The 22,081-nt window shown below is 42.5% G+C and overlaps 1 protein-coding gene and 1 pseudogene across 1 annotated transcript in view; one reads left to right on the top strand and one right to left on the bottom strand.

Annotated features, from left to right (window-relative positions):
* Positions 1-22,081, bottom strand: part of Gab3 (GRB2 associated binding protein 3) — a 168,038-nt gene that overhangs the window by 2,757 nt on the left and 143,200 nt on the right. The window lies entirely within an intron of this gene.
* LOC121825795 (small ribosomal subunit protein eS21 pseudogene) lies at positions 1,156-2,389 on the top strand (annotated as a pseudogene).

Raw genomic sequence — 22,081 nt, 5'->3', positions numbered from 1 at the left:
TTTCCCTGATGACTAAGAATATGGAGCAATTCCTTAAATGTCTTTCAGTCATTTGAGATTCTTTCGTTGAGAATGCTCTGTTTAGATTTGTACCACATTTTTAATTGGATTATGTGGTGATATTTTATTTGTGCATTAATAAAGCTTGCCTGGAGACCAAGGGGAAAAGGCCAGCCATTTTAAGTAAACAAAGAAGTCAGGCAGCACACGCCCTTAATCCCTTAGCAGGCAGGATCTCTGTGTGTTCAAGGCCACACTAAAGAACAGAGCCAAGCATGGTAATACACGCCTTTAATCCCAGTACCAACCATAGAGACCTGGAGGTCTGTACAGACAGACAGAAAGTGACAGAGCTGTGTAGGAAGAGAAAGTCAGGTAGCTGGGCTAAGAGCCAATGAGAGAGCAGGAAAGCAAGGAATATAAGCCTGGGTAGGCAGGAAGTCACGCTCCTTGGAAGCTGTGGAGTTGGTGAGGTGAGGTTAGCTCATGGCTTTCCATATTTCCCTTATCTCTCTAAGGCTTTAACACAAATTTCTGGCTCCATGTTTTTTATTTAATAAGACCATTTAGAAATTCAACTACAAGATTATTTGATATTTTGATGTCTAGTTTTGAATCAAAGACCCTGACATAAATCTACACACCTATGAACACCTGATTTTTGACAAGCCAAAATTATGCAATGGAAAAAAGAATTCATCTTCAACAAATGGTGCTGGCATAACTGGATATAGACATGTAGAAGAATGTAAATTGATTTATATCTATTCTCATGCACAAAACTCAAGAACAAGTGGATCAAAGACCTCAACATAAATCCAGTTACACTGAACCTGATAGAAAAGAAAGTAGAAAGTAGCCTTGAATGCATTGGCACAGGAGACTACTTCCTGAATATAACGCCAGTAGCACAGACACTGAGAGCGACAATTAATAAATGGGACCTCCTGAAATTAAAAAGCTTCTGTAAGGCAAAGGACATGGTCAATAAGACAAAACGACAACCTACAGAATGGGAAAAGGTCTTCACCAACCCCACATCTAGCAGAGGGCTGATCTCTAAAATATATAAAGAACTCAAGAAACTAGACATCAAAATACCAAACAATCCAATTAAAAGACTTCCATTTTCAATCTACATTCTTAGTTGCCGGAATGGCATCTATCATTACAAAGCATAGGTAATAAGAATTACAGAACCTTGACAATGGTATAATAGAGTTGCCTAACCTCCTGGGGCTAGGAGGGAGAGCAGTGTTGGGTTCTAGACAGCATCAGGGAGAAGGCCTCCCTTTGTACAACACAAAATGAGAAACATGAACCCCAAACATCCCTCTATGAGCTTAGAATCATGCACAATTCTCTTTGAACCATTCCAGTAATTTCTATCTCTGCATGTACTCCCAGAAGGGCTCCCACTATTCCAAGGAAATAGGACTTTTCTGGGTCTTTGACTTTCTTCTTTCTCTTTCCTGTCTTTTTGTCTCTCCTCTTGGCCACAATTTCTAAAACTAAAGCTACTCTGTTTTGAATGGAAACAAAGGACTTCAAAACTATTATTCTTAGCACCCGTGGAATATGCTTTGAGAAAAGCTGTGACGTTATTTTCTTTGCATTTAGAAATCATGTGGGACAGTAACAGCATCATTGGATCCACTTCTAGGAATGTCCACTCTAACTTTGAGATATGTTGTTACCTAAAAATGTGGTATCCCACATTATAGCTATGCTGGAACACATGTGGCCTGTGGGATACAGGTTGGACACACCTGTAAGCCAAGCCAGCAAACAGCTGAAAACCACAGGAAAGGCCTGGCCTGGAAGCTGAGAGCTTTCATTCACAGAGACCATAGGACTCTTGTAGCAGGCAGCTTTTGTAACCATAATAATTGAGCATGGGCCTGAAAGAGGGAATGGAAAGGAAGAGGTTTCAATTATAAACTTAATACTTTCAAAGTAAGGCACTTCAAATGAGACCTAAGATACTCTGCCTATGCAAATTGTTTGATGTTCTGAAACAGTGAAAGTGAGTCCCAGTGAGTTAGAAGATAAAATTCATCATGAGCTTTCTGCTCTTGCATTGTATTCAGAGGGAGAAGGCATGGCTTGAACATACAAAATGACACAGGTGACTTTGTAGACCATATGTGCCATAGAAATGTTCCACTCCCAACCATATCATTGGTACCAAGGATCATGAATCAATCCAAATGAATGTTGCTTAAATTAACAAGGTTACAGACAAGTTAAATAGCCAGTTTAGAAACTGTGCTATCAGTGGGGCCATTACAGGATGAGTGAGTCAGATGATTCTGTTGTATGATTGGTAAAGGCTCAGAGAATCATCTCAAAGAACCTTTCACTGGAGGTAACTGTGAAAGTGAAATAGTTGTCATAAATAAACAATAAAAAATTCATCATGAGTCATTGAACTAACATAGATGTTGGCTTAAGTTTCAGAACTCTGGCTGCACAAACTACCCAGAACCCCATTTAAGGCTGAAAAGATATTGGAGAGAGTGAGTTGGGACTTCAGTCTCTTTCAATTTTACCTAATAGATCAATAGACATATTTTGAGCTTTTTAAAATAATTTCATTGAACTTAAACTTGCAAATAGTATTGATTTTTTGAATTTTGAACTTTATTGAACTTTATTGTCTTCCCAGGGAAAAAAATCTATGGTAGGAAAGAATTCATATTTGGAACAACTAAACAGACTGGACTTATTATTAATGTTAGCATTCAGGCATCTATACGGGCCTATCCTTAGGGTCCTGACAGGATACATCCTCAGCTGCAGCCACTAAGAGCATACCCTGTGCTCATTCACTATGTTTCCTTATAAAAGGTGGGCCTTGCCCACCTCCCATTTCTTTCTCTTCCACTGCTTTTGTCCCCAGGGACTGGTCTCCTGCCCCTCCTTTGCCCCCTTCTCTGTCCCTTCTTTATCCTCTTCCAATAAACCTCTCATGTGAGCCCTGTTGTATGGTATGACTCCTTCCTTCCATTTTTAAATAAATTGTAACAATTAGAGCAAATTCTAATAATTGTAGTGTGAACTTGTTGTAGAAGCTTCTGGGAGATATATTGGGCAATGGTGGCTAGAGATAATTTGAGACGAAAAAACAGAATAAATAAACTTTTGTCAATTGATACACCATATTTGTGGGAAGGGAAACATAATAGATTCTACAGGTGGATGGGGGTGGGTGTGTATGGGAATAGGAGGGATCAGTTGGGGGAGAGGGATGGAGAGTATGGTGAGAAACAGCTGGAATTGGGGGGCATTTGGAAATGGTGTGGAAACGTAGTGCCGTGGAAACTTCCTGGAATCTATGCAGTGACCATAGTGAGGACTCCCAATAATGGAGGATCTAGAGTCTGAACTGGCCAACTTTTGTAGTCAGCAAGGCTTCCAGTGTTGGAACTGGGTTACACTTAGTTGAGTTGTTGTCCAAGGAAGTCCTGTGGAGATCTCTATACAGCCCAGGCTGATGCTAGGACAGAAGCTTGTCCTCTGAAAACTGACAGTGGGGCCCCATTGTTGAGGACTTCCACTCAGCTTAAAGAACATAGAGAGGTCTAGCTGGTGTGGGCTTGGAGCCTTCACCCCTGGGTTTTATTCTCTTTGGTGTGGGAAGGTACTCTCTAGGCTATGGAAAGAGAAACATGGACACCAACCCAGCCACAAAACCCTCCACCTACAATCTGTCCTGCCTGCAAGATGCACTGGGGCAATGGTGGTTCAGAACTTGTGGAAATGGCCAACCAATGTTTGGATTAACTTGAGGCTCATGCCTTGAGAGAGATCTTATGCTCAATACTGCCAGGATGGCCAGGAACTGGAGACTGGATAGCCCAGAGACCTAGGGTAGAAGCAAACACCAATGGCAAAAAAAGTCAGTGGAATAATTTCTAACAATCTGCTATACTCCATAGATCAGTGGCTCGTTTTCAGAGAGGCTTCCTCTGGCAGCAGATGGGAGTGGGTGTGGAGAGTCACAGCCAGACATTATGTGGAGAGAGAGTTTAATTGGAGGTCTCAATTGGGTCCCTCCCGATGGAGTCAGGGAACCCTTTGAAAGAGGGGAAAGAAAGACTATAGGAGTCAGAGAGGATGGAGGATACCAGGAGAACATGGCCCACTGAATCAACTAAGCAGGGCTCACCTGGGCTCACAGAGTCTGAAGTGGTAAACACAGGGCCTGCATCAGTTCTGCTGAGGGATGGTCTGTATGTCAAATTGCTCTGATTGGTCAATAAATAAAACACTGATTGGCCAGTGGCTAGGCAGGAAGTATAGGTGGGACAAACAGAGAGGAGAAAAGAAAGAACAGGAAGGCAGAAGGAGTCACTGCCAGCTGCCACCATGACGAGCAGCATGTGAAGATGCCAGTAAGCCACAAGCCACGTGGCAAGATATAGATTTATGGAAATGGATTAATTTAAGCTATAAGAACAGTTAGCAAGAAGCCTGCCATGCCTATACAGTTTGTAAGCAATATAAGTCTCTGTGTTTACTTGGTTGTATCTGAGCGGCTGTGGGACTGGCGGGTGACAAAGATTTGTCCTGACTGGGCAAGGCAGGAAAACCAAAACTACACAGTTCCTCTGAGTATATGTTATGGCTGTTAGCTTGCTGTTTTTGTGAGACTCATAACAGTGGGAGCGGGTATATCTCTAACTCTTTGCCTGCTTTTGAGACTCTTTTCCTCCTATTGGGTTGCTTTGTTGAGTCTCAATATGAGGGCTTTTGCCTTGTCTGATTGTATCTTGTTTTGTCCTGTCTGGCTGTTGTCTCTTGGAGGCCTGCTCATTTCTGATGAGAAAATGGATGGGGAGTGGTTCTGGGGGAGAATTGAGGTGGGAGAGAGGTAGAAAGAGTGGAGGGAGGGGAAACTGTGGTTGGGATGTATAAGAGAAGACTCTATTTTCAACAAAAAGAAAAAAGAAAAAGAAAAAATTTAACTATTGACAAGTCTCTTGTAGAATATTTTACTAGGCAAAGATGTGTTATATTTGTTTATGCTACATTTGTTTAACTATGTAAAGATATGTTGTATTTGCATTAATTAAATAAAATAAATCTGAGCTCATAGAGGTGGGGTTAGCAATTAGTTGTCAGGAAGTAGTTGGGAGGAGCATAGCATGGGTTTTTTAGTTGGGGTGGTATGGAAGGAGAGGGATTCTGGGGATGCCAGGAAAGAGAGAAAGTTAGCCAGTTGCTACTCCAACTCTCTGGAATTCACATGTTTTCACCCTAGCCTTTTATTAGAATGATAGGGATTTAGTTAAAGCTACCTTTAAGGGCAGCAACATAGCTATTATCTGGGGGGAATAGAATTCCCTCCAGGCTACACAGCCTGAGTGGCTGGCATGTTAGTAGTTTAAAGTGCACCACTGTGATAAAGGTAAAATAGCAGTCTCTTTTAAGTGACTATTGTGGGAAATCCTTAAACAGATAATAAAATTATTTGCCACTTTTATATTACCCAATTTTTTCTATTCATTTTTTAAATTTATTTATTAAATTTAATTTTACATATCAGCCATGGATTCCCTTGTTCTCCCCTCTCCCCCACCCTGCCTTTCCTCCAGCCCACCCCCCATTCCCATCTCCTCCAGGGCAAAGACTCCCCTGAGGATTGAGTTCAACCTGGTAGATTCAGTCCAGGCAGGTCCAGTCCCCTCCTCCCAGGCAGAGCCAAGTGTCCCTGCATAAGCCCCAGGTTCCAAACTGCCAGTTCATGCACTGAGGACAGGACCCGGTCCCACTGTCTAGATACCTCCCAAACAGATCAAGCTAATCAACTGTCTTATTTATCCGGAGGGCCTGATCCAGTTGGGGGCTCCTCAGGTATTGGTTCATAGTTCGTGTTTCCACTAGTTTGTATATTTGTCCCTGTGCTTTTTCCAACCTTGGTCTCAACAATACTCACTCATACAATCCCTCCTCTTTCTCACCAATTGGACTCCTGGAGCTCCACCTGGGGCCTGACCATGTATCACTGCATCCGGTTACCTCAGTCATTGGATGGGGTTTCTAGCATGAAAATTAGGATGTTTGGCCAGGTGGCCTTCGAATACTTCAGATATCTATTCAGAGGGCCTGATCCAGTTGGGGGCCCCTCAGCCTTTGGTTCATAGTTCATGTATTTCCATTCGTTTGGCTATTTGTCCCTGTGCTTTATCCAAACTTGGTTTCAACAATTCTTGCTCATATAAACCCTTCTCTTTCTCGCTAATTGGACTCCCAGAGCTCCACCCGGGGCCTAGCCATGGATCTCTGGGTCCAGATTCCTCAGTCCTTGGGTGGGGTTTCTGGCATGACAATTAGAGTGTTTGGCCATCCCATCACCAGAGTAGGTCAGTTCCGGCTGTCTCTCGACCATTGCCAGCCATCTATTGTGGGGGTATCTTTGTGGATTTCTGTGGGCCTCTCTAGCACTTTGTTTCTTCCTTTTCTCATGTGGTTTTCATTTACCATGGTCTCTTATTCCTTGTTCTCCCTCTCTGTTCTTGATCCAGCTGGGATAATGGGCTACAGAACTAAACAGAGAATTCTCAACAGAGGAAACTCAAATGGCTGAAATACATTTAAGGAATTGCTCAACATCCCTAATCATCAGAGAAATGCAAATCAAAACAACTCTGAGATACCACCTTATACCTGTCAGAATGGCTAAGATCAAAAACACTGAAGACACTTTATGCTGGAGAGGATGTGGAGCTAGGGGAACTCTCCTCCACTGCTGGTAAGAATGCAAGCTTGTACAACCACTTTGGAAATCAATATGGCACTTTCTTAGAAAATTAGAAATCTCTCCCAAGATCCAGCTATACCACTCTTGGGCATATACCCAAGAAATGCTCAATCATACCACAAGAGCACTTGCTCAGCTATGTTCATATCAGCATTGTTTGTAATAGCCAAAACCTGGAAACAACCTAGATGCTCTTCAACTGAAGAATGGATAAATAAATTGTGGCACATATACACAATGGAATACTACTCAGCAGAGAAAAACAATGACATCATGAGGTTTGCAGGCAAATGGATGGATCTAGAAAAAATCATCCTGAGTTAGGTAACCCAGACTCAGAAAGATAAATATGGTATGTACTCACTCATAGGAGGATACTACAGGTGGAACAAGGATGACTGGACTGCTCCTCACATCACCAGTGAGGCTACCTGGAAAACAGGACCCCAAGAAAGACACGGGGATCACCCAATGATGGAGAAATGGCTGAGATCTACATGAACAACCTGGACATGAGTAGGAGTAATGAAGGGCGAGGGTCGAGGGAAAGAGAGCCTGTGGGAGTGGGAGATCCCAGCTATATTACCCAATTTTTAAAAGGTATGTTTGTGAGCTCCAGGTTCAGTGAGAGATCCCAGGAATCTACCAGTGAGACCTCAGCTTAGACTCCTAGCAATAGCCTGAACTGGCCACCTCCTGTGTCCAGATTGGTGCCTGGCCCAATTGTCATCAGAGAGCCATCATCCAACAACTGATGGAGGCAGATGCAGACCCCCAGCCAAACATTACACAGAGTTTGGGGAATCCTGCAAAAGAGGGAGAGAAAGGATTGAAAGAGCCAGAGGACAGTGTAAGAAAACTCACAGAATCAACTAACCTGGGCTCATAGGAACTCACAGAAGCTGAACTGACAATCAGGGAGCCTGTATGGGACTGACCTAGGCACTCTATATATATGTGAGAGTTCTGTAGTTTGGTCCTCTTGTGAGACTCCTAACAGTAGGAACAAGAGCTGTCTCTGACTTTTTTACTGACTTTTGGGACCCTACCCCACATACTGCATTGCGTTGCCCTTGGGGAGTTGCTTAGACTTACTGCAACTTGATATGCCATGCTTTGTTGATATTCATAAGAGACCTGCCCTTTCCTAAAGAGAAACAGAGGCAGAATGGATTCGGGGCTGGGTGGGAACGAAGAGGGAGTGGGGAGAGGGGCTAGGAGGAGAGGAGGGAGGGGAAACTGAAGTTTCAATGTAGAATAAGGTGAGAGTAATTGAGGAAGACATCCAAATTCTTGCCTTAAAGGACGTAGAGTTCAGAAGATTTCATGGATTAACAAGAAACTAAACAGAGATACTTGAAGTACATATTTAGAACTGAGCATTAAGCATTACAACATGTAAGAGTTTATTTTGTAATATGCACCCCCCACACCCCCACTGCACTGACTGGGAAGAGGTAAGGCCCTAATTGCCCAACTAGACAACCAAGTTCTCTAGCCCCTAAGCCCCCAGGGCACATTCTGTGCCCCTTCCCCCAGCTATTGCAGCCCCAGAGACCAGGCAGCAGCCTCCTCCCTCCCTGCTTGCCAACTATTACCTGCAGCACCAGTGACCACTGGGGCCATACTCCCTACCTACACCAATTGGGAAGAAGAGCAACCACAGGAGCCAGAGGCCCCACTTGAACCAATTGGAAGAAGAGCTACCTGGAGCTCCACCTGTACAGATTAAAGGAAGAAATGGGTAGACAGCAGTGTAAGAACACATCAAACAACATAAAGAGCGATATGGTACCACCAGAACCTAGTGTTGCTATAACACCAAGACCTGAACATCTCAAAGCAGATGATCCAGAAGAAAACGACCTTAAAAACAACTTTATGAAGATGATAGAGGCTGTAAAAGAGAAGAGGAAATGAAAAATTCCCTTAAAGAAATTGAAGAAAAGACAAACAAAAAATTGGAGGAAATAAAAAAATCTCTTAAAGAAAGCCAAGAAACCCAAGAAAGAAAAAAAAAAAACCAAACAGGTGAAGGAAACAGTTCAAGACTTGAAAATTGAAATAGAGGCAATAAAGAAAACACAAACTGAGGGAATTCAGGAAAAAGAAAATCTAAGTAAATGAACAGGAACTACAGAGGCAAGGATAACAAACAGAATACAAGAAATGGAAGAAAGAACCTCAGGCTTTGAGGATACAATAGAGGAAATAGATTCATTAGTCAAAGAAAATGTTAAATCCAGCAATTTTTATTTATTTATTTAATTAATTAATTTATTTTGTAATTTAATTTAATTTTACATATAAGCCACGGATTTCCTTGTTCTCCCCCCTCCTGCTATCCCCCCTGCCTTCCTCCCAGCCTACCCCCAATGCCCATCTCCTCCAGGGCAAAAACTCCCCTGAGGATTGAGTTCAACCTGGTAGATTCAGTCCAGGCAGGTCCAGTCCCCTCCTCCCAGGCTGAGCCAAGTGTCCCTGTATAAGTCCCAGGTTCCAAACAGCCAAAACATGCCCTGAGGACAGGTCCTGGTCCCACAGCCTGGATACCTCCCAAACAGTTCAAGCTAATCAACTGTTTCACTTATCCAGAGGGCCTGATCCAGTTGGGGTCTCCTCAGTTATTGGTTCATAGTTCATGCGTTTCCATTTGTTTGGCTATTTGTCCCTGTGTTTTTTCCAACCTTGGTCTCAACAATTCTCGCTCATACAAACCCTCCTCTTTCTCACCATCTGGACTCCCAGAGCTCCACCTGGGGCCTAGCTGTGTATCTCTGCATCCGGTTCCCTCAGTCATTGGATGAGGTTTCTAGCATGACAATTAGGGTTTTTGGCCATCCTATCACCAGAGTAGGTCAGTTCCGGCTGTCTCCTGACCATTGCCAGTAGTCTATTGTGGAGGTATCTTTGTGGATTTCTGGGGACCTCTCTAGCACTTTGCTTCTTTCTATTCTCATGTGGTCTTCATTTATCATGTTCTCTTATTCCTTGTTCTCCCCCTCTGTTCTTGATCCAGCTGGGATCTCCCGCTCTCTTTCCCTTGACACTTGCCCTTCATTATCCCTACTTACGTCCAGATTGTTCATGTAGATCTCATTCATTTCTCCATCATTGGGTGATTCCTGTGTCTTTCTTGGGGTCCTGTTTTGTAGGTAGCCTCCATGGAGTTGTGAGTAGCAGTCTAGTCATCTTTGTTTTACATCTAGTATGTAAAACATACCTCCTATGAGTGAGTACATACCATGTTTGTCTTTCTAAGTCTTGGTTACCTCACTCAGGATGATTTTTTTTTCTAGATCCATCCATTTGCCTGCAAACCTCATGATGTCATTGTTTTTCTCTGCTGAGTAGTATTCCATTGTGTATATGGGCCATAATTTATTTATCCATTCTTCAGTTGAAGGGCATCTAGGTTGTTTCCAGGTTTTGGCTATTACAAACAATGCTGATATGAACATAGCTGAACAAGTACCCTTGTGGTATGATTGAGCATTCCTTGGGTATATGCCCAAGAGTGGTATAGCTGGATCTAGGGGGAGATTAATTCCCAATTTTTAAAAAAAGCACCATATTGGTTTCCAAAGTGGTTGTACAAGCTTGCATTCCCACCAACAGTGGAGGAGAGTTCCCCTAGTTCCACATCCTCTCCAGCATAAAGTGTCTTCAGTGTTTTTGATCTTAGCCATTCTGACAGGTATAAGGTGGTATCTCAGAGTTGTTTTGATTTGCATTTCCCTGATGATTAGGGATGTTGAGCAATTCCTTAAATGTCTTTCAGCCATTTGAGTTTCCTCTGTTGAGAATTCTCTGTTAAGTTCTGTAGCCCATTTCTTAATTGGACTGTTGGGCATTTTGATGTCTAATTTCGTGAGTTCTTTTTATATTCTGGATATCAGTCCTCTGTCAGATGTGGGGTTGGTGAAGACCTTTTCCCATTCTGTAAATCCAGCAATTTTAATACAGCACAATGAAAAGACTAAACCTAAGAATAATAGAGATAGAAGGATTCCAGCTCAATAGCACAGAAAATATGCAACAAAATCATAGAGAAAGAAAGACATGCCTATGAAGGTACAAGAAGCTTACAAAACACCAAATGTACTGGACCACAAAGAAAATTTTCTTCACCATATAATATTCAAAACACTAAACATACAGAATAACGAAAGACCATTAACAGCAGCAAAGGAAAAAGGCCAAGTGACTTATAAAGGCAGACCTATCAGAATTACATCCAACTTCTCAATGGGAACTCTGAAAGCCAGAAGGACCTGGACAGATGTTCTGCAGATACTAAGAGACCATGGATGCCAGTCCAGACTACTATACTGAACAAAGCTTCCAATCACCATAGATGGAGAAAACAAAATATTTCATGACAAAACCAGATTTAAACATTACATATCCACAAACCAAGTCCTACAAAAAAGTACTAGAAGGAAAACTCCAATCCAAGGAAGTTAGCTGCAACCACCAAAACACAGGCAATAGATAATCTCACACCAGCAAATCTCAAAGAAGGGAAATATACATACACACTACCACCACCACCACCAAAACCAAAAACAACAAGAATTAACAGTCACTGGTCATTTATATCTCTTAATATCAATGGATTCAATAAGCCTATAAAAAGGCACAGGCTTACAGAATGGATTGAAAACAGGATCTGATTCTGTACCCCTCCTCCCAGACACTGGAGCCCCAAGGATCAGGCAGCTGCCTCTTCCCCTGTCCCCTCGCCAAGAAAACAGCTTCCCTGCAACACCAGTGACCACCAGAGTCATAAGCCCACCCTGCACCGGTTGGGAACAGGTAAGATCCCATCTCCAGATTGGGCAGACCATGTCCCTAGCCCCTAGGCCCTGGGGGCACATTCTGTGCTCCTTCCCCCAGGCATTGGGGCCCCAGGGACTAGGCAGCTGTCTCTTCCCCTGCCCCCTCATCAAGAAAACCATCACCTATGATAACAGTGACCACTGGAGTCATAAGCCCACCCTGCACCAACTGGGAATAGCTGCCCCCTGAGAGAGAGTCCACTAGTGCCCACTGGACTAAGAACTGTTCCCTGAGACACAGAATCCATCAGTACCAATTGCACCAGGAACCTGAATTAGACCAAGAGCTCCCATTAGACCAAGAGTATCAATCGACCAAGAGAAGCTCTCTCAGGCACAGACACTACTTGCATGGAATGGAGGAGGAGATGGGTAGACACCAGTGTAAAAATACAGTCAACAACATAAAGACCAATATGGCACCATCAGAACCTAGTGGTTCTATATCAGCAAGACGCAAATATCCCAATGCAGAAGAATCAGAAGAAATTGACCTTAAAAATGACTTTAAGAAGATGATAGAGGCCTTTAAGGAGGAAATGAAAAATTCCCTTAAAGAAATCAAAGAAAAGACAAACAAAAATTGGAAGAAATAATACAGAAATTGAGGAAAAGACAAACAAAAAATTGGAGGAAGTCAATAAATCCCTTGAAGAAAGCCAAGCAAAAGCAATTAAACAGGTGAAGGAAACAGTCCAAGATCTGAAAACTGAAATAGAGGCAATAAAGATGACACAAACGGAGGGAATGGTAGAAATGGAAAATCTGAGTAAACAAACAGGAACTACAGATGCAAGCATAACCAACAGAATGCAAGAGATGAAGAGAGAATCTCTGGCATTGAAGATATGATACAGGAAATAAATTCATCAGTTAAAGAAAACTCTAAAACCAAACAAAGTCATAACACAAAACATCCAGGAAATTTGGGACACCATAAAAAGACCAAACCTAAAAATAATAGGGACAGAAGAAGGAGAAGAATACCAACTCAAAGACACAGAAAATATATTCAACAAAATCATAGAAGAATATTTTCCCAACCTAAAGTAGGAAATGTGTATGAAGATACAAGAAGCTTACAAAACAACAAATAGACTGGATCAAAAAAAGTCCCCTAGCCACATAATAATCAAACCACTAAAAATACAGAATAAAGAACAAATATTAAGAGCTGCAAAGGAAAAAGGCCAAGTAACATACAAAGGCAGACCTATCAGAATAATACCTGAATTTTCAATGGAGACTCTGAAAGCCAGAAGGCTCTAGACAGATGTTATGCAGACAATAAGAGACCATGGATGCCAACCCAGACTATTATATCCAAACTCTCAATCGCCATAGATGGACTAAAGAAGATATTCCATGATAAAACCAGATTTAAACAGTACCTATCCACAAATCCAGCCCTACAGAAAGCACTAGAAGTAAAAACCCAACCAAAGGAAGTTAGATACACCCATGTATCTATAAAACACAGGTAATAGATAATCCCACACCAAATACCAAAAAAAGAGAAACACACAACACTACTACCAAAAAATAACAGGGATTAATAATCACTGGTCATTAATATCCATTAATATCAATGGTCTCAATTCACCTATAAAAAGACACAGTCTAACAGAATGGATACAAAAACAGGATCTATCCTTCTGCTGCATACAAGAAACATACCTCAACTTCAAGGACAGACACTAACTCAACTTAAAAGGCTGGGAAAAGACTTTCCAATCAAATGGACTTAAGAAGCAAGCTGGTATAGCTACCCTAATATCTAATAAAATAGACTTCAAACTAAAATCAGTCAAAGGAGATTGGGAAGAACATTACATATTTATCACAGGGAAAATCCACCAAGATGAAGTCTCAGTTCTGAACATTTATGCCCCAAATACAAGAACACACACATATGAAAAAGAAACATTACTAAAGCTTAAATTGCAATCAAACTCCACACACTAGTAGTTGGAGATTTCAACTCTCACCACTGGATAGATATGCCAGAATGTACAACATACCCAAACTTATGGTACACTATGAAAGCAGTGCTAAGAGGGAAATTCATAGCACTAAATGCCCACATAAAGAAGTTGGAGATGCTTTCTATTTTCCATTGCACACTTTTGGCTTCTTTGTCAAAAATTATATGTTCATAGGTGTGCGGGTTAATGTCAGGGTCTTCAATTTGATTCTATTGGTCCACATGTCGGTTTTTATGCCAATACCAAGCTATTTTTATTACTGTAGCTCTATAGTAGAGCTTGAAGTCAGGGATCGTGATGCCTCCAAAGGTTGTTTTATTGTACAGGATTCTTTTGGCTATCCTGGGTTTTTTGCTTTTCCATATGAAGTTGAGTATTATTCTTTTCAGGTCTGTGAAGAACTGTGTTGGTATTTTGATGGGGATTGCATTGAATCTGTAGATTGCTTTTAGTAAAATTGTTATTTTTACTATGTTGGTCCTGCCTATCCATGCGTATGGGAGATCTTTCTATTTTCTGACATCTTCTTCAATTACTTTTTTCAGGGACTTAAAGTTCTTGTCATATAGGTCCTTCACTTGCTTGGTTAGTGTTACCCCAAGGTATTTTATGTCATTTGTGGCTATTGTAAAGGGTGATGTATCTCTAATTGCCTTCTCAGCTTCTTTGTCCATTGTATATAGGAGGGCTACTGATTTTTTTGAGTTGATCTTGTATCCTGCTATGTTGCTGAAGATGTTTATAAGCTTTATCAGTTCCTTGGTGGAATCTTTGGGATCACTCAAGTATACTATCATGTCATCTGCAAATAGGGAAAGCTTGACTTCTTCCTTTCTAATTTGTATCCCCTTAATCTCCTTATGTTGTCTTATTGCTCTGGCTAGAACTTCAAGTACTATATTGAATAAGTATAGGGAGAGCTGACAACCTTGCCTCATTCCTGATTTTAGTGGAATTGCTTTGAGTTTCTCTCCATTTAATTTGATGTTGGCTGTTGGCTTGCTGTAAATTGCCTTTATTATGTTAGGTATGTTCTCTGTATTCCTGATTGCTCCAAGACTTTTATCATGGAGGGGTGTTGTATTATGTCAAATGCCTTTTCTGCATCTAGTGAGATGATCATGTGGTTTTTTTCATTGAGTTTGTTTATATGGTGTATTACATTGACTTTTGTATGTTGCCAAAAGTGTACAATGGAAAAAAAGAAAGCATCTTCAACAAATGGTGCTGGCATAACTGGATATCAATGTGTAGAAGGCTGCAAATAGACCCATATCTGTCACTGTGCACAAAACTTAAGTCCAAGTGGATCAAGGACCTCAACATAAATCCAGCTACTCTGAACCTGCTAAAAGAGAAAGTAGGAAGTAGTCTTGAATGCATTGGCATAGGAGATCACTTCCTAAATACAACACCAGTAGCACAGACACTGAGAGAAACAATCAATCAATGGGAACTCTTAAAACTGAGAAACTTTTGTAGAGCAAAGGATATGGTCAACAAGGCAAAGCGACAGCCTACAGAATGGGAAAAGATCTTCACCGACCCCACATCTGACAGAGGACTGATATCCAGAATATATAAGGAACTCAAGAAATTAGACATCAAAACGACCAACAGTCCAATTAAGAAATAGACTATAGAACTAAACAGAGAATTCTCAACAGAGGAAACTCAAATGGCTGAAATACATTTAAGGAATTGCTCAACATCCCTAATCATCAGGGAAATGCAAATCAAAACGACTCTGAGATACCACCTTACACCTGTCAGAATGGCTAAGATCAAAAACACTGAAGACACTTCATGCTGGAGAGGATGTGGAACTAGGGGAACTCTCCTCCACTGCTGGTAGGAATGCAAGCTTGTACAGCCACTTTGGAAATCAATGTGGTGGTATTGTGTTCCCCAAAATATTGTGTACTCTAATAAATTTATCTGGGGTCAGAGAACAGACAGCCACTAGATACAAAGGCTAGAAAATGGTGGCACTCACACCTTTAATCCTAGCATTCCAGAGATAGAAATCCCTCTGGATCTCTGTGAGTTCAAGGCCACATTGGAAATAGCCAAGCATGGTGACATACACCCTTAATCCCAGAAAGCCAGCCTTTAATCCCAGGGAGTGGTGGTAGAAAGCAGAAAGATATATAAGGCGTGAGGACCAGAAACTAGAAGCATTTGGCTGGTTAAGCATTTGGCTGGTTAAGCATTTGGCTGGTTAAGCTTTCAGGCTTTGGAGCAACACAATTCAGCTGAGATTCATTCTGGATAAGGACTCAGAGGCTTCCAACCTGAGGAAATAGGACCAGCTGAGGAAATGGCAAGGTGAGATAGCTGTGGCTTGTTCTGTCTCTCTGACCTACCAGCATTGACCCCAATAACTGGCCTTGGGTTTGATTTTATTAATAAGAACTTTTCAGATTCCTGCTACAAATCAATATGGTGCTTTCTTAGAAAATTGGGAATCAATCTGCCCCAAGATCCCGCTATACCACTCTTGGGCATATACCCAAGAAATGCTCAACCATACCACAAGAGCACTTGCTCAGCTATGTTCATATCAGCATTGTTTGTAATAGCCAAAACCTGGAAACAACCTAGATGCCCTTCAACTGAAGAATGGATAAATAAATTGTGGCACATATACACAATGGAATACTACTCAGCAGAGAAAAACAATGACATCATGAGGTTTGCAGGCAAATGGATGGATCTAGAAAAAAATCATCCTGGGTTACCTCACCCAGACACAGAAAGACAAATATGGTATGTACTCACTCATAGGAGGATACTAGAGTTGGAACAAGGATGACTGGACTGCTACTCACTTCACCAGGGAGGCTACCTGGAAAACAGGACCCCAAGAAAGATACGAGGATTGCCCAATGATGGAGAAATGGCTGAGATCTACATGAACAACCTGGACATGAGTAGGAGTAATGAAGGGCGAGGGTCGAGGGAAAGAGAGCCTGTGGGAGCCGGAGATCCCAGCTGGATCAAAAACAGAGAGGGAGAACAAGGAATAAGTGACCATGGTAAATGAAAACCACATGAGAAAAGGAAGAAACAAAGTGCTATAGAGGCCCACAGAAATCCACAGAGATACCCCCACAATAGATGGCTGGCAGTGGTCGAGAGACAGCCGGAACTGACCTACTCTGGTGATGGGATGGCCAAACACCCTAATAGTCATGCCAGAAACCCCATCCAAGGAATGAGGAATCTGGATGCAGAGATCCATGGCCAGGCCCTGGGTGGAGCTCTGGGATTCCAATTAGCGAGAAAGAGAAGGGTTTATATGAGTGAGAATTGTTGAGATCATGGTTGGAAAAAGCACAGGGACAAATATCCAAACGAAAGGAAACACATGAACTATGAACCAATAGCTGAGGAGCCCCCAACTGGATCAGGCCCTCTGGATAAATAAGACAGTTGATTAGCTTGATCTGCTTGGGAGGTATCTAGACAGTGGGACCGGGTCCTGTCCTCAGTGCATGAACTGGCAGTTTGGAACCTGGGGCTTATACAGGGACGCTTGGCTCAGCCTGGGAGGAGGGGACTGGACCTGCCTGGACTGAATCTACCAGGCTGAACTCAATCCTCAGGGGAGGCTTTGCCCTGGAGGAGATGGGAATGGGGGGGGTGGACTGGGGTGGGGTAGTGTGGGGCGGAAGGGGGGAGAACAAGGGAATCCGTGGCTGGTATGTAAAATTAAATTTAATAAATAAATTTTAAAAATGAAAAAAATATAATACAAAAAAAAGAAAGTTAAAAAAAAAGAAGTTGGAGAAATCTCACACTATTGACTTAACGGCACAACTGAAAGCTCTAGAAGAAAAAGAAGCAACCTCATCCAGGAGGAGTGGAAGCCAAGAAATAATCAAATTGAGTGCTGAAATCAATAAAATAGAAACAGAGCAGTACAAAGAATCAATGAAACAAAGAATTGTTTCTTTGAGAAAATCAACAAGATAGACAAGCCCTTATCCAGACTAACTAAAAGGCAGAGAGAAAGAGAGCATCCAAATTAACAAAATCAGAAATGAAAAGAGAGACATAACAAGTGACAACAAGGAAATCCAGAGAATCCTCAGGTCATACTTCATAAATTTGTACTCCACAAAATTGGAAAATCTAAAAGGAATGGACAATTTTCTGGATAGGTACCATATACCCAAATTAAATCAAGACCAGATAAACAATTTAAATAGACCTATAACTAACTCCTATGGAAATAGAAGCAGTCATTAAGTCTTCCAACCAAAGTAATCCCAGGGCCACTTGGTTTCAGTGCAGAATTCTACTATAATTTCAAGGAAGAGCTAATACCAATACTCCTCAAATTGTTCCAAACAATAGAAACAGAAGGAACATTGCCAAACTCCTTCTATGAGGCTACAGTTACCCTGATACCCAAACCACACAAAGATGCAACAAAGAAAGAAAATTACAAACCAATCTCCCTCATGAACATTGATGCAAAAATACTCAATAAAATACTGGCAAACTGAATCCAAGAACACATCAAAAAAATCATCCAGCAGATGCAGGTAGGCCTGTGGCAGTGGCCCCCGGAGGTAGACGGGCCCGGTGGCGGCAGCCGACAGGGACATTCAGGCCCAGCAGCAGCTGGCAGAGACATTCAGGCCTAGTGGCGGCCCACAGAGGTGGACAGGCCTGGTGGCGGAGATAAGCAGACGGAGGTGGATGGGCCCGGCGGTGGCGGCCGACAGAGACATTCAGGCCCGGCAGTGGCCCACAGAAGTAGACAGGCCACATGGCTGAGACAAGCAGACGCAGGTGGGTCCGCGGCGGCAACCCTCGGAGGTGGACGGGCCCGGTGGCAGCAGCCAACAGGGACATTCAGGCCCAGCGGCAGCCGGCAGAGACATACAGGCCTGGTGGCGGCCCGCAGAGGCAGACAGACCCAGCGGCAGCTGACAGGGACATACAGGCCCGGCGGCAGAGAAAAGCGGACACAGGTGGGCCTGTGGCGGTGGGCCGCAGGGGTGGACAGGCCCGGGGATGGAGACAAGCAGACGCAGCTTGGAATGGGGACGCCCCTAGCCCCAACACCTGGGGAAGAGGCTATCTCCGTGGGTCGGAACCAGGGCGAGTCTGGGCACTCCATCTGGGGACAACCCAGGGCCCAACTGCTGATCCTGTGAAACCCAACAACTTGGAGGGGTTGGTGAGACTACCCTGCTCAGCTGAAACCCATCTGGGAGAGGATTCAGATGCCTACAGTTTGAAGTCTGAAGAAACAAGATCAGCTGAGGAGTTGACAAATGAACAAAACGTGACCTGGGAACACAGAAGAAGGCGCTACCTGTGGTGGTATTGTGCTCCCCAAAATATTGTGTACTCTAATAAATTTATCTGGGGTCAGAGAACAGACAGCCACTAGATACAAAGGCTAGAAAATGGTGGCACTCACACCTTTAATCCTAGCATTCCAGAGATAGAAATCCCTCTGGATCTCTATGAGTTCAAGGCCACATTGGAAATAGCCAAGCATGGTGACATGCCTTTAATCCCAGAAAGCCAGCCTTTAATCCCAGGGAGTGGTGGTAGAAAGCAAAAAGATATATAAGGCGTGAGGATCAGAAACTAGAAGATTTTGGCTGGTTAAGCATTCAGGCTTTTGAGCAGTAATTCAGCTGAGACCCATTCTGGATGAGGACTCAAAGGCTTCCAGTCTAAGGAAACAGGACCAGCTGAGGAATTGGCAAGGTGAGATAGCTGTGGCTTGTTCTGTCTCTCTGATCTACCAGCATTGACCCCAATAACTGGCCTCGGGTTTGATTTTATTAATAAGAACTTTTAAGATTCCTGCTACAGCTACCCAGCCACTAAACCAGATCATGAGAATCATAAGTATATAATTCACCGACTGAAATCAGCTGTCCCTGAAGAAACAGCCCAATAGCACCAATTTAACCAAGAACCCCTACTAAACCAAGACTAAAAATTAGAACAAGAAAGGCACTCTCAGACACAGACACCACCTGCACCGCACAGAGGAAAAGATGAGTAGACGCCAGTGCAAAAATACAGGCAACAACATAAAGACCTATATGGCAACATCAGAACCTAGTGATTCTACACCTGCAAGACCTAAACATACCATGACAGAAGAAACAGAAGAAATCAACCCTAAAAATGACTTTAAGAAGATGATAGAGGCCCTTAAAAGAAGAAATAAAACATTCCCTCAAAGAGGAAATAAAAACTTTCCTTAAAGAGGAAATGAAAAACTACCTTAAAGAGGAAATAAAAACTTTCCTTAAAGAGGAAATGAAAAACTCTCTTAAAGAGGAAATAAAAACTTCCCTTAAAGAGGAAATGAAAAACTCCATTAGAGAGGAAATAAAAAACTCCCTTAAAGAAATGGAAGAAAAAACGAACAAAAAATGGGAAGAAATCAAATCAAGCCAAGAAAAAGCAATTAAACAGATGAAAGAAACATTCCAAGATCTGAAAAATGAATTTGAGATAATAAAGAAAACACATGCTGAGGGATTGCTGGAAATAGAAATCCTGACTAAACGAACAGGAACTACAGAAACAAGCATAACCAACCTATTGCAAGAGATGGAACAGAGAATCTCTGACACTGAAGACATGATAGAGAAAATAGATTCGTCAGTCAAAGAAAACACTAAAGACAAAAAAGTCGTAACACAAAACGTCCAGGAAATTTGGGACACCATGAAAAGACCAAACCTAAGAATAATAGGGATAGAAGAAGGAGAAGAATACCAACTCAAAGGCACAGAAAATATATTCAACAAAATCATAGAAGAAAACTTTCCTAACCTAAAGAAAGAAATGCCTATGAAGATACAAGAAGCTTACAGAACACCGAATAGGCTGGATCCAAAAAAAAAAAAAAAAAAAAAGTCCCCTCGCCACATAATAATCAAAACACTAAACACACAGAACAAAGAAAAAATATTAAGAGTCATAAAGGAAAAAGACCAAGTAACATATAAAGTCAAACCCATCAGTATAACACCAGACTACTCAATAGAGACTAAGAAAGCTAGAAGATCATGGACAAATCTCATGCAGACACTAAGAGACCACGGATGCCAACCCAGACTATTATACCCAGCAAAACTCTCAATCATCATAGGCAGAGTAAACAAAATATTCCAGGATAAAACCAGATTTAATCAATACCTGTCCACAAACCCAGCCCTACAGAAAGCACTAGAAGGGAAAATTCAACCCAAAGAAGCTAAACACATCCATGAAAAATCAAGCAATAGATAATCCCACACCAACATACACCACAGAAGGACAACACAACACAACCACAAAAAATAACAGGAATTAACAATCACTGGTCATTAATATCCATCAATATCAATAGTCTCAACTCACCTATAAAAAGACATAGGTTAACAGAATGGATAAGAAAACAGAACCCATCCATCTGCTGCATACAAGAAACACACCTTAACTTCAAAGACAGACACTACCGCTGAGTAAAGGGCTGGGAAAAGGCTTTCAAAGCAAATGGACCTAAGAAACAAGCTGGTGTAGCTATCCTAATATCTAGAGAAAAAGGATGTTTCAAAAGAGAAGAAGTCTTGTGGCAATGCCTCAGTGGTCCAGGTAACTACCAGAACTCGGAAATCCGCGACAGAAACTAAGGCAGCAGAGACGAAACACATAGATGTACATACAGGAAATAATAAAGAAAAAGTCAGTAAAGCCAAGAAGAACAAAAGAAAGGTGGATGCTGAAGCCCATCCGTCAGATGAGCCTGCAAACGAGGAACCAGTGACAAAAAGGAAAAAAAAAAGATGGAAAGCAAATCCAAAAATAGTACCGAGGTGCCAAAGGATGACAGCAAGACGGAGGAGACTAAGGGGGACAATAAAAAGCAAAATACTTCCATTAAAAAAGGTGCAAAGAAGAAACCTCAAAAAGGTAGGTCAAGTGAGAAGGGCAGCAGACCTGCTCAGGAGACGCAGAAGGGGACGGCTCCGGCAGAGCCTCCTTCCATGGAGCTGGCTCAGGAGGAGGTCTCTTCTGGTCCTGCACTCACTCAGGTGGTGGTCACCCCTACAGGCTCTACTCAGCCCGGGCTTCCTTCTCCCATGGATATTGCTCGGACTGGGCCTGCTCAGATGGAGCTGCCTTCTCCCCTGGAGCCTCCTCAGAGGGAGCCGCCTCCTCCCCTGGAGCCTGCTCAGAGGGAGTTGCCTACTCCCTTGGAGCTTCCTCAGAGGGAGCCGCCTCCTCCCATGGAGCCTCCAGGGATGGAGCAGCCTCTTCCCATGGAGCTTGCTCAGATGGAGCAGCCTCCTCCCATGGAGCCTGCTCAGAGGGAGCCTCCTCCTCCCATGGAGCCTGATCAGATGGTGCCTGCTGTGGGATGTTCTGTATGTCCTGTGGGAGCCCTTCTTGGGTTCTTTGTGGCGTTACCCAGCAGGTCCGCATAGAGGATGATTAGGACCATGGGCCTGAGTGCA

Source organism: Peromyscus maniculatus, chromosome X (assembly GCF_049852395.1).
Source record: "Peromyscus maniculatus bairdii isolate BWxNUB_F1_BW_parent chromosome X, HU_Pman_BW_mat_3.1, whole genome shotgun sequence".
Taxonomy (NCBI): Eukaryota; Metazoa; Chordata; class Mammalia; order Rodentia; family Cricetidae; genus Peromyscus; species Peromyscus maniculatus.
This window is presented reverse-complemented; position numbering and strand designations above follow the sequence as displayed.